We start from the raw sequence: 12,500 nt of genomic DNA, 5'->3' as shown, positions 1-12,500 counted from the left end.
CAATGCGTTCTGATATTGACTGGTAATTGTGTTTGATACTTTCTTAGACTATTTCTGCCTCTGGCTGATGTGTATTTTCTTTCCAAACTCCACCAGAGCCTATGATTACACAGCATCCTATCTGTGGAAAACGGCAGTGCAGGGATAGGGAAGAAAACTATAGGCATCCAAAGGAGCCCGGCTAGCTCAGTCGGTAGAGCATGAGACTCTTAATCTCAGGGTCGTGGGTTCGAGCCCCACGTTGGGCAAAAACAACTAAAATTGTAGTGCTTTTTGACCAAAAAAATACATCCTATCTGTGGAAAACGGTAGTGCAGGGATAGGGAAGAAAACTATAGGCATCCAAAGGAGCCCGGCTAGCTCAGTCGGTAGAGCATGAGACTCTTAATCTCAGGGTCGTGGGTTCGTGCCCCACGTTGGGCGAAAACAACTAAAATGTTAGTGCTTTTTGACCAAAAAAATAGAAATTGAAAGTCTCTTTACAATATTTGCAATATTTTCATTGTTAACATGCAATATATGAATGCATGTCTGGATGATGTGTAATGGGGCAATACCACACCTTAATGTATTCACTGTAAAAGAAAAAGTATGTATCATCTTACTATAAAATAAAGTGGAGAAAACACAAATATGACTTTTTTCCACACAGGTTTAATCGGCTATTTCCTGATATTCTTCAATGCGTTCTGATATTGAATGGTAATTGCGTTTGATACTTTCTTAGACTATTTCTGCCACTGGCTGATGTGTATTTTCTTTCCAAACTCCACCAGAGCCTATGATTACACAGCATCCTATCTGTGGAAAGCGGCAGTGCAGGGATAGGGAAGAAAACTATAGGCATCCAAAGGTGCCTGGCTAGCTCAGTCGGTAGAGCATGAGACTCTTAATCTCAGGGTCGTGGGTACGATCCCCACGTTGGGGGAAAACAACTAAAATTGTAGTGCTTTTGGACCAAAAAAATAGAAATTGAAAGTCTCTTTGCGATATTTTCATTGTTAACATGCAATATATGAATGCATGTCTGGATGATGTGTAATGGGGCAATACCACACCTTAATGTATTCACTGTAAAAGAAAAAGTATGTATCATCTTACTATAAAATAAAGTGGAGAAAACACAAATAAGACTTTTTTCCACACAGGTTTAATCGGCTATTTCCTGATATTCTTTAATGCGTTCTGATATTGACTGGTAATTGTGTTTGATTCTTTCTTAGACTATTTCTGCCTCTGGCTGATGTGTATTTTCTTTCCAAACTCCACCAGAGCCTATGATTACACAGCATCCTATCTGTGGAAAGCGGCAGTGCAGGGATAGGGAAGAAAACTATAGGCATCCAAAGGAGCCCGGCTAGCTCAGTCGGTAGAGCATGAGACTCTTAATCTCAGGGTCGTGGGTTCGAGCCCCACGTTGGGCGAAAACAACTAAAATTTTAGTGCTTTTTGACCAAAAAAATAGAAATTGAAAGTCTCTTTACAATATTTGCAATATTTTGATTGTTAACATGCAATATATGAATGCATGTCTGGATGATGTGTAATGGGGCAATACCACACCTTAATGTATTCACTGTAAAAGAAAAAGTATGTATCATCTTACTATAAAATAAAGTGGAGAAATCACAAATAAGACTTTTTTCCACACAGGTTTAATCGGCTATTTCCTGATATTCTTCAATGCGTTCTGATATTGACTGGTAATTGTGTTTGATACTTTCTTAGACTATTTCTGCCTCTGGCTGATGTGTATTTTCTTTCCAAACTCCACCAGAGCCTATGATTACACAGCATCCTATCTGTGGAAAACGGCAGTGCAGGGATAGGGAAGAAAACTATAGGCATCCAAAGGAGCCCGGCTAGCTCAGTCGGTAGAGCATGAGACTCTTAATCTCAGGGTCGTGGGTTCGAGCCCCACGTTGGGCGAAAACAACTAAAATTTTAGTGCTTTTTGACCAAAAAAATACATCCTATCTGTGGAAAACGGCAGTGCAGGGATAGGGAAGAAAACTATAGGCATCCAAAGGAGCCCGGCTAGCGCAGTCGGTAGAGCATGAGACTGTTAATCTCAGGGTCATGGGTTCGAGCCCCACGTTGGGCGAAAACAACTAAAATTTTAGTGCTTTTTGACCAAAAAAATAGAAATTGAAAGCCTCTTTACAATATTTGCAATATTTTCATTGTTAAAATGCAATATATGAATGCATGTCTGGATGATGTGTAATAGGGCAATACCACACCTTAATGTATTCACTGTAAAAGAAAAAGTATGTATCATCTTACTATAAAATAAAGTGGAGAAAACACAAATAAGACTTGTTTCCACACAGGTTTAATCGGCTATTTCCTGATATTCTTCAATGCGTTCTGATATTGACTGGTAATTGTGTTTGATACTTTCTTAGACTATTTCTGCCTCTGGCTGATGTGTATTTTCTTTCCAAACTCCACCAGAGCCTATGATTACACAGCATCCTATCTGTGGAAAACGGCAGTGCAGGGATAGGGAAGAAAACTATAGGCATCCAAAGGAGCCCGGCTAGCTCAGTCGGTAGAGCATGAGACTCTTAATCTCAGGGTCGTGGGTTCGAGCCCCACGTTGGGCAAAAACAACTAAAATTGTAGTGCTTTTTGACCAAAAAAATACATCCTATCTGTGGAAAACGGTAGTGCAGGGATAGGGAAGAAAACTATAGGCATCCAAAGGAGCCCGGCTAGCTCAGTCGGTAGAGCATGAGACTCTTAATCTCAGGGTCGTGGGTTCGTGCCCCACGTTGGGCGAAAACAACTAAAATGTTAGTGCTTTTTGACCAAAAAAATAGAAATTGAAAGTCTCTTTACAATATTTGCAATATTTTCATTGTTAACATGCAATATATGAATGCATGTCTGGATGATGTGTAATGGGGCAATACCACACCTTAATGTATTCACTGTAAAAGAAAAAGTATGTATCATCTTACTATAAAATAAAGTGGAGAAAACACAAATATGACTTTTTTCCACACAGGTTTAATCGGCTATTTCCTGATATTCTTCAATGCGTTCTGATATTGAATGGTAATTGCGTTTGATACTTTCTTAGACTATTTCTGCCACTGGCTGATGTGTATTTTCTTTCCAAACTCCACCAGAGCCTATGATTACACAGCATCCTATCTGTGGAAAGCGGCAGTGCAGGGATAGGGAAGAAAACTATAGGCATCCAAAGGTGCCTGGCTAGCTCAGTCGGTAGAGCATGAGACTCTTAATCTCAGGGTCGTGGGTACGATCCCCACGTTGGGGGAAAACAACTAAAATTGTAGTGCTTTTGGACCAAAAAAATAGAAATTGAAAGTCTCTTTGCGATATTTTCATTGTTAACATGCAATATATGAATGCATGTCTGGATGATGTGTAATGGGGCAATACCACACCTTAATGTATTCACTGTAAAAGAAAAAGTATGTATCATCTTACTATAAAATAAAGTGGAGAAAACACAAATAAGACTTTTTTCCACACAGGTTTAATCGGCTATTTCCTGATATTCTTTAATGCGTTCTGATATTGACTGGTAATTGTGTTTGATTCTTTCTTAGACTATTTCTGCCTCTGGCTGATGTGTATTTTCTTTCCAAACTCCACCAGAGCCTATGATTACACAGCATCCTATCTGTGGAAAGCGGCAGTGCAGGGATAGGGAAGAAAACTATAGGCATCCAAAGGAGCCCGGCTAGCTCAGTCGGTAGAGCATGAGACTCTTAATCTCAGGGTCGTGGGTTCGAGCCCCACGTTGGGCGAAAACAACTAAAATTTTAGTGCTTTTTGACCAAAAAAATAGAAATTGAAAGTCTCTTTACAATATTTGCAATATTTTGATTGTTAACATGCAATATATGAATGCATGTCTGGATGATGTGTAATGGGGCAATACCACACCTTAATGTATTCACTGTAAAAGAAAAAGTATGTATCATCTTACTATAAAATAAAGTGGAGAAATCACAAATAAGACTTTTTTCCACACAGGTTTAATCGGCTATTTCCTGATATTCTTCAATGCGTTCTGATATTGACTGGTAATTGTGTTTGATACTTTCTTAGACTATTTCTGCCTCTGGCTGATGTGTATTTTCTTTCCAAACTCCACCAGAGCCTATGATTACACAGCATCCTATCTGTGGAAAACGGCAGTGCAGGGATAGGGAAGAAAACTATAGGCATCCAAAGGAGCCCGGCTAGCTCAGTCGGTAGAGCATGAGACTCTTAATCTCAGGGTCGTGGGTTCGAGCCCCACGTTGGGCGAAAACAACTAAAATTGTAGTGCTTTTTGACCAAAAAAATACATCCTATCTGTGGAAAGCGGCAGTGCAGGGATAGGGAACAAAACGTTGGGCGAAAACAACTAAAATTTTAGTGCTTTTTGACCAACAAAATAGAAATTGAAAGTCTCTTTACAATATTTGCAATATTTTGAATGTTAACATGCAATATATGAATGCATGTCTGGATGATGTGTAATGGGGCAATACCACACCTTAATGTATTCACTGTAAAAGAAAAAGTATGTATCATCTTACTATAAAATAAAGTGGAGAAAACACAAATAAGACTTTTTTCCACACAGGTTTAATCGGCTGTTTCCTGATATTCTTCAATGCGTTCTGATATTGACTGGTAATTGTGTTTGATACTTTCTTAGACTATTTCTGCCTCTGGCTGATGTGTATTTTCTTTCCAAACTCCACCAGAGCCTATGATTACACAGCATCCTATCTGTGGAAAGCGGCAGTGCAGGGATAGGGAAGAAAACTATAGGCATCCAAAGGTGCCCGGCTAGCTCAGTCGGTAGAGCATGAGACTCTTAATCTCAGAGTCATGGGTTCGAGCCCCACGTTGGGCGAAAACAACTAAAATTGTAGTGCTTTTTGACCAAAAAAATAGAAATTGAAAGTCTCTTTGCAATATTTTGATTGTTAACATGCAATTTATGAATGCATGTCTGGATGATGTGTAATGGGGCAATACCACACCTTAATGTATTCACTGTAAAAGAAAAAGTATATATCATCTTACTATAAAATAAAGTGGAGAAAACACAAATAAGACTTTTTTCCACACAGGTTTAATCGGCTATTTCCTGATATTCTTCAATGCGTTCTGATATTGACTGGTAATTGTGTTTGATACTTTCTTAGACTATTTCTGCCTCTGGCTGATGTGTATTTTCTTTCCAAACTCCACCAGAGCCTATGATTACACAGCATCCTATCTGTGGAAAACGGCAGTGCAGGGATAGGGAAGAAAACTATAAGCATCCAAAGGAGCCCGGCTAGCTCAGTCGGTAGAGCATGAGACTCTTAATCTCAGGGTCGTGGGTTCGAGCCCCACGTTGGGCGAAAACAATAAAATTGTAGTGCTTTTTGACCAAAAAAATACATCCTATCTGTGGAAAACGGCAGTGCAGGGATAGGGAAGAAAACTATAGACATCCAAAAGAGCCCGGCTAGCTCAGTCGGTAGAGCATGAGACTCTTAATCGCAGGGTCATGGGTTCGAGCCCCACGTTGGGCGAAAACAACTAAAATTGTAGTGCTTTTTGACCAAAAAAATAGAAATTGAAAGTCTCTTTACAATATTTGCAATATTTTGATTGTTAACATGCAATATATGAATGCATGTCTGGATGATGTGTAATGGGGCAATACCACACCTTAATGTATTCACTGTAAAAGAAAAAGTATGTATCATCTTACTATAAAATAAAGTGGAGAAAACACAAATAAGACTTTTTTCCACACAGGTTTAATCGGCTATTTCCTGATATTCTTCAATGCGTTCTGATATTGACTGGTAATTGTGTTTGATACTTTCTTAGACTATTTCTGCCTCTGGCTGATGTGTATTTTCTTTCCAAACTCCACCAGAGCCTATGATTACACAGCATCCTATCTGTGGAAAACGGCAGTGCAGGGATAGGGAAGAAAACTATAGGCATCCAAAGGAGCCCGGCTAGCTCAGTCGGTAGAGCATGAGACTCTTAATCTCAGGGTCGTGGGTTCGAGCCCCACGTTGGGCGAAAACAACTAAAAATGTAGTGCTTTTTGACCAAAAAAATACATCCTATTTGTGGAAAACGGCAGTGCAGGGATAGGGAAGAAAACTATAGGCATCCAAAGGAGCCCGGCTAGCTCAGTCGGTAGAGCATGAGACTCTTAATCGCAGGGTCATGGGTTCGAGCCCCACGTTGGGCGAAAACAACTAAAATTTTAGTGCTTTTTGACCAAAAAAATAGAAATTGAAAGTCTCTTTACAATATTTGCAATATTTTCATTGTTAACATGCAATATATGAATGCATGTCTGGATGATGTGTAATGGGGCAATACCACACCTTAATGTATTCACTGTAAAAGAAAAAGTATGTATCATCTTACTATAAAATAAAGTGGAGAAAACACAAATAAGACTTTTTTCCACACAGGTTTAATCGGCTATTTCCTGATATTCTTCAATGCGTTCTGATATTGACTGGTAATTGCGTTTGATACTTTCTTAGACTATTTCTGCCACTGGCTGATGTGTATTTTCTTTCCAAACTCCACCAGAGCCTATGATTACACAGCATCCTATCTGTGGAAAGCGGCAGTGCAGGGATAGGGAAGAAAACTATAGGCATCCAAAGGTGCCCGGCTAGTTCAGTCGGTAGAGCATGAGACTCTTAATCTCAGGGTCGTGGGTTCGATCCCCACATTGGGGGAAAACAACTAAAATTGTAGTGCTTTTTGACCAAAAAAATAGAAATTGAAAGTCTCTTTGCAATATTTTCATTGTTAACATGCAATATATGAATGCATGTCTCGATGATGTGTAATGGGGCAATACCACACCTTAATGTATTCACTGTAAAAGAAAAAGTATGTATCATCTTACTATAAAATAAAGTGGAGAAAACACAAATAAGACTTTTTTCCACACAGGTTTAATCGGCTATTTCCTGATATTCTTCAATGCGTTCTGATATTGACTGGTAATTGTGTTTGATTCTTTCTTAGACTATTTCTGCCTCTGGCTGATGTGTATTTTCTTTCCAAACTCCACCAGAGCCTATGATTACACAGCATCCTATCTGTGGAAAGCGGCAGTGCAGGGATAGGGAAGAAAACTATAGGCATCTAAAGGAGCCCGGCTAGCTCAGTCGGTAGAGCATGAGACTCTTAATCTCAGGGTCGTGGGTTCGAGCCCCACGTTGGGCGAAAACAACTAAAATTTTAGTGCTTTTTGACCAAAAAAATAGAAATTGAAAGTCTCTTTACAATATTTGCAATATTTTGATTGTTAACATGCAATATATGAATGCATGTCTGGATGATGTGTAATGGGGCAATACCACACCTTAATGTATTCACTGTAAAAGAAAAAGTATGTATCATCTTACTATAAAATAAAGTGGAGAAAACACAAATAAGACTTTTTTCCACACAGGTTTAATCGGCTATTTCCTGATATTCTTCAATGCGTTCTGATATTGACTGGTAATTGTGTTTGATACTTTCTTAGACTATTTCTGCCTCTGGCTGATGTGTATTTTCTTTCCAAACTCCACCAGAGCCTATGATTACACAGCATCCTATCTGTGGAAAACGGCAGTGCAGGGATAGGGAAGAAAACTATAGGCATCCAAAGGAGCCCGGCTAGCTCAGTCGGTAGAGCATGAGACTCTTAATCTCAGGGTCGTGGATTCAAGCCCCACGTTGGGCGAAAACAACTAAAAATGTAGTGCTTTTTGACCAAAAAAATACATCCTATTTGTGGAAAACGGCAGTGCAGGGATAGGGAAGAAAACTATAGGCATCCAAAGGAGCCCGGCTAGCTCAGTCGGTAGAGCATGAGACTCTTAATCTCAAGGTCATGGGTTCAAGCCCCACGTTGGGCGAAAACAACTAAAATTTTAGTGCTTTTTGACCAAAAAAATAGAAATTGAAAGTCTCTTTACAATATTTGCAATATTTTCATTGTTAACATGCAATATATGAATGCATGTCTGGATGATGTGTAATGGGGCAATACCACACCTTAATGTATTCACTGTAAAAGAAAAAGTATGTATCATCTTACTATAAAATAAAGTGGAGAAAACACAAATAAGACTTGTTTCCACACAGGTTTAATCGGCTATTTCCTGATATTCTTCAATGCGTTCTGATATTGACTGGTAATTGTGTTTGATACTTTCTTAGACTATTTCTGCCTCTGGCTGATGTGTATTTTCTTTCCAAACTCCACCAGAGCCTATGAGTACACAGCATCCTATCTGTGGAAAACGGCAGTGCAGGGATAGGGAAGAAAACTATAGGCATCCAAAGGAGCCCGGCTAGCTCAGTCGGTAGAGCATGAGACTCTTAATCTCAGGGTCGTGGGTTCGAGCCCCACGTTGGGCGAAAACAACTAAACTTGTAGTGCTTTTTGACCAAAAAAATACATCCTATCTGTGGAAAACGGCAGTGCAGGGATAGGGAAGAAAACTATAGGCATCCAAAGGAGCCCGGCTAGCTCAGTCGGTAGAGCATGAGACTCTTAATCTCAGGGTCGTGGGTTCGAGCCCCACGTTGGGCGAAAACAACTAAAATTGTAGTGCTTTTTGACCAAAAAAATACACCCTATCTGTGGAAAGCGGCAGTGCAGGGATAGGGAAGAAAACGTTGGGCGAAAACAACTAAAATTTTAGTGCTTTTTGACCAAAAAAATAGAAATTGAAAGTCTCTTTACAATATTTGCAATATTTTGATTGTTAACATGCAATATATGAATGCATGTCTGGATGATGTGTAATGGGGCAATACCACACCTTAATGTATTCACTGTAAAAGAAAAAGTATGTATCATCTTACTATAAAATAAAGTGGAGAAAACACAAATAAGACTTTTTTCCACACAGGTTTAATCGGCTATTTCCTGATATTCTTCAATGCGTTCTGATATTGACTGGTAATTGTGTTTGATACTTTCTTAGACTATTTCTGCCTCTGGCTGATGTGTATTTTCTTTCCAAACTCCACCAGAGCCTATGATTACACAGCATCCTATCTGTGGAAAACGGCAGTGCAGGGATAGGGAAGAAAACTATAGGCATCCAAAGGAGCCCGGCTAGCTCAGTCGGTAGAGCATGAGACTCTTAATCTCAGGGTCGTGGATTCAAGCCCCACGTTGGGCGAAAACAACTAAAATTTTAGTGCTTTTTGACCAAAAAAATACATCCTATTTGTGGAAAACGGCAGTGCAGGGATAGGGAAGAAAACTATAGGCATCCAAAGGAGCCCGGCTAGCTCAGTCGGTAGAGCATGAGACTCTTAATCTCAGGGTCATGGGTTCAAGCCCCACGTTGGGCGAAAACAACTAAAATTTTAGTGCTTTTTGACCAAAAAAATAGAAATTGAAAGTCTCTTTACAATATTTGCAATATTTTCATTGTTAACATGCAATATATGAATGCATGTCTGGATGATGTGTAATGGGGCAATACCACACCTTAATGTATTCACTGTAAAAGAAAAAGTATGTATCATCTTACTATAAAATAAAGTGGAGAAAACACAAATAAGACTTGTTTCCACACAGGTTTAATCGGCTATTTCCTGATATTCTTCAATGCGTTCTGATATTGACTGGTAATTGTGTTTGATACTTTCTTAGACTATTTCTGCCTCTGGCTGATGTGTATTTTCTTTCCAAACTCCACCAGAGCCTATGATTACACAGCATCCTATCTGTGGAAAACGGCAGTGCAGGGATAGGGAAGAAAACTATAGGCATCCAAAAGAGCCCGGCTAGCTCAGTCGGTAGAGCATGAGACTCTTAATCTCAGGGTCGTGGGTTTGAGCCCCACGTTGGGCGAAAACAACTAAAATTGTAGTGCTTTTTGACCAAAAAAATACATCCTATCTGTGGAAAACGGCAGTGCAGGGATAGGGAAGAAAACTATAGGCATCCAGAGGAGCCCGGCTAGCTCAGTCGGTAGAGCATGAGACTCTTAATCTCAGGGTCGTGGGTTCGAGCCCCACGTTGGGCGAAAACAACTAAAATTGTAGTGCTTTTTGACCAAACAAATACATCCTATCTGTGGAAAGCGGCAGTGCAGGGATAGGGAAGAAAACGTTGGGCGAAAACAACTAAAATTTTAGTGCTTTTTGACCAAAAAAATAGAAATTGAAAGTCTCTTTACAATATTTGCAATATTTTGATTGTTAACATGCAATATATGAATACATGTCTGGATGATGTGTAATGGGGCAATACCACACCTTAATGTATTCACTGTAAAAGAAAAAGTATGTATCATCTTACTATAAAATAAAGTGGAGAAATCACAAATAAGACTTTTTTCCACACAGGTTTAATCGGCTATTTCCTGATATTCTTCAATGCGTTCTGATATTGACTGGTAATTGTGTTTGATACTTTCTTAGACTATTTCTGCCTCTGGCTGATGTGTATTTTCTTTCCAAACTCCACCAGAGCCTATGATTACACAGCATCCTATCTGTGGAAAATGGCAGTGCAGGGATAGGGAAGAAAACTATAGGCATCCAAAGGAGCCCGGCTAGCTCAGTCGGTAGAGCATGAGACTCTTAATCTCAGGGTCGTGGGTTCGAGTCCCACGTTGGGCGAAAACAACTAAAATTGTAGTGCTTTTTGACCAAAAAAATACATCCTATCTGTGGAAAACGGCAGTGCAGGGATAGGGAAGAAAACTATGGGCATCCAAAGGAGCCCAGCTTGCTCAGTCGGTAGCGCATGAGACTCTTAATCTCAGGGTCGTGGGTTCGAGCCCCACGTTGGGCGAAAACAACTAAAATTTTAGTGCTTTTTGACCAAAAAAATAGAAATTGAAACTCTCTTTACAATATTTGCAATATTTTGATTGTTAACATGCAATATAGGAATGCATGTCTGGATGATGTGTAATGGGGCAATACCACACCTTAATGTATTCACTGTAAAAGAAAAAGTATGTATCATCTTACTATAAAATAAAGTGGAGAAAACACAAATAAGACTTTTTTCCACACAGGTTTAATCGGCTATTTCCTGATATTCTTCAATGCGTTCTGATATTGACTGGTAATTGCGTTTGATACTTTCTTAGACTATTTCTGCCTCTGGCTGATGTGTATTTTCTTTCCAAACTCCACCAGAGCCTATGATTACACAGCATCCTATCTGTGGAAAACGGCAGTGCAGGGATAGGGAGGAAAACTATAGGCATCCAAAGGAGCCTGGCTAGCTCAGTCGGTAGAGCATGAGACTCTTAATATCAGGGTCGTGGGTTCGAGCCCCACGTTGGGCGAAAACAACTAAAATTGTAGTGCTTTTTGACCAAAAAAATACATCCTATCTGTGGAAAACGGCAGTGCAGGGATAGGGAAGAAAACTATAGGCATCCAAAGGAGCCCGGCTAGCTCACTCGGTAGAGCATGAGACTCTTAATCTCAGGGTCGTGGGTTCGAGCCCCACGTTGGGCGAAAACAACTAAAATTGTAGTGCTTTTTGACCAAACAAATACATCCTATCTGTGGAAAGCGGCAGTGCAGGGATAGGGAAGAAAACGTTGGGCGAAAACAACTAAAATTTTAGTGCTTTTTGACCAGAAAAATAGAAATTGAAAGTCTCTTTACAATATTTGCAATATTTTGATTGTTAACATGCAATATATGAATGCATGTCTGGATGATGTGTAATGGGGCAATACCACAGCTTAATGTATTCACTGTAAAAGAAAAAGTATGTATCATCTTACTATAAAATAAAGTGGAGAAAACACAAATAAGACTTTTTTCCACACAGGTTTAATCGGCTATTTCCTGATATTCTTCAATGCGTTCTGATATTGACTGGTAATTGTGTTTGATACTTTCTTAGACTATTTCTGCCTCTGGCTGATGTGTATTTTCTTTCCAAACTCCACCAGAGCCTATGATTACACAGCATCCTATCTGTGGAAAACGGCAGTGCAGGGATAGGGAAGAAAACTATAGGCATCCAAAGGAGCCCGGCTAGCTCAGTCGGTAGAGCATGAGACTCTTAATCTCAGGGTCGTGGATTCAAGCCCCACGTTGGGCGAAAACAACTAAAATTTTAGTGCTTTTTGACCAAAAAAATACATCCTATTTGTGGAAAACGGCAGTGCAGGGATAGGGAAGAAAACTATAGGCATCCAAAGGAGCCCGGCTAGCTCAGTCGGTAGAGCATGAGACTCTTAATCTCAGGGTCATGGGTTCAAGCCCCACGTTGGGCGAAAACAACTAAAATTTTAGTGCTTTTTGACCAAAAAAATAGAAATTGAAAGTCTCTTTACAATATTTGCAATATTTTCATTGTTAACATGCAATATATGAATGCATGTCTGGATGATGTGTAATGGGGCAATACCACACCTTAATGTATTCACTGTAAAAGAAAAAGTATGTATCATCTTACTATAAAATAAAGTGGAGAAAACACAAATAAGACTTTTTTC

At 39.5% G+C, this 12,500-nt stretch overlaps 14 non-coding genes across 14 annotated transcripts; all 14 read left to right on the top strand.

The window, feature by feature from the left end:
* Window positions 1-175: 175 nt before the first annotated feature.
* Window positions 176-248, top strand: TRNAK-CUU (transfer RNA lysine (anticodon CUU)). Its single transcript has one exon. It is a non-coding gene; the product is annotated as a tRNA-Lys (tRNA).
* A 1,103-nt stretch (window positions 249-1,351) lies between these two features.
* On the top strand, window positions 1,352-1,424 carry TRNAK-CUU (transfer RNA lysine (anticodon CUU)). Its single transcript has one exon. It is a non-coding gene; the product is annotated as a tRNA-Lys (tRNA).
* Window positions 1,425-1,856: 432 nt separating this feature from the next.
* Window positions 1,857-1,929, top strand: TRNAK-CUU (transfer RNA lysine (anticodon CUU)). Its single transcript has one exon. It is a non-coding gene; the product is annotated as a tRNA-Lys (tRNA).
* Window positions 1,930-2,031: 102 nt separating this feature from the next.
* TRNAN-GUU (transfer RNA asparagine (anticodon GUU)) lies at window positions 2,032-2,104 on the top strand. The gene has a single exon. It is a non-coding gene; the product is annotated as a tRNA-Asn (tRNA).
* Window positions 2,105-2,536: 432 nt separating this feature from the next.
* TRNAK-CUU (transfer RNA lysine (anticodon CUU)) lies at window positions 2,537-2,609 on the top strand. The gene has a single exon. It is a non-coding gene; the product is annotated as a tRNA-Lys (tRNA).
* A 1,103-nt stretch (window positions 2,610-3,712) lies between these two features.
* TRNAK-CUU (transfer RNA lysine (anticodon CUU)) lies at window positions 3,713-3,785 on the top strand. Its single transcript has one exon. It is a non-coding gene; the product is annotated as a tRNA-Lys (tRNA).
* A 432-nt stretch (window positions 3,786-4,217) lies between these two features.
* TRNAK-CUU (transfer RNA lysine (anticodon CUU)) lies at window positions 4,218-4,290 on the top strand. The gene has a single exon. It is a non-coding gene; the product is annotated as a tRNA-Lys (tRNA).
* Window positions 4,291-5,311: 1,021 nt separating this feature from the next.
* On the top strand, window positions 5,312-5,384 carry TRNAK-CUU (transfer RNA lysine (anticodon CUU)). The gene has a single exon. It is a non-coding gene; the product is annotated as a tRNA-Lys (tRNA).
* Window positions 5,385-5,990: 606 nt separating this feature from the next.
* TRNAK-CUU (transfer RNA lysine (anticodon CUU)) lies at window positions 5,991-6,063 on the top strand. The gene has a single exon. It is a non-coding gene; the product is annotated as a tRNA-Lys (tRNA).
* A 1,103-nt stretch (window positions 6,064-7,166) lies between these two features.
* On the top strand, window positions 7,167-7,239 carry TRNAK-CUU (transfer RNA lysine (anticodon CUU)). The gene has a single exon. It is a non-coding gene; the product is annotated as a tRNA-Lys (tRNA).
* Window positions 7,240-8,351: 1,112 nt separating this feature from the next.
* Window positions 8,352-8,424, top strand: TRNAK-CUU (transfer RNA lysine (anticodon CUU)). The gene has a single exon. It is a non-coding gene; the product is annotated as a tRNA-Lys (tRNA).
* Window positions 8,425-8,526: 102 nt separating this feature from the next.
* On the top strand, window positions 8,527-8,599 carry TRNAK-CUU (transfer RNA lysine (anticodon CUU)). The gene has a single exon. It is a non-coding gene; the product is annotated as a tRNA-Lys (tRNA).
* Window positions 8,600-9,979: 1,380 nt separating this feature from the next.
* Window positions 9,980-10,052, top strand: TRNAK-CUU (transfer RNA lysine (anticodon CUU)). Its single transcript has one exon. It is a non-coding gene; the product is annotated as a tRNA-Lys (tRNA).
* Window positions 10,053-10,577: 525 nt separating this feature from the next.
* Window positions 10,578-10,650, top strand: TRNAK-CUU (transfer RNA lysine (anticodon CUU)). The gene has a single exon. It is a non-coding gene; the product is annotated as a tRNA-Lys (tRNA).
* Window positions 10,651-12,500: the final 1,850 nt, after the last annotated feature.

Source organism: Ambystoma mexicanum, chromosome 4q, assembly GCF_040938575.1.
Source record: "Ambystoma mexicanum isolate Mex_15411 chromosome 4q, UKY_AmexF1_1, whole genome shotgun sequence".
Classification (NCBI taxonomy): Eukaryota; Metazoa; Chordata; class Amphibia; order Caudata; family Ambystomatidae; genus Ambystoma; species Ambystoma mexicanum.
This window is presented reverse-complemented; position numbering and strand designations above follow the sequence as displayed.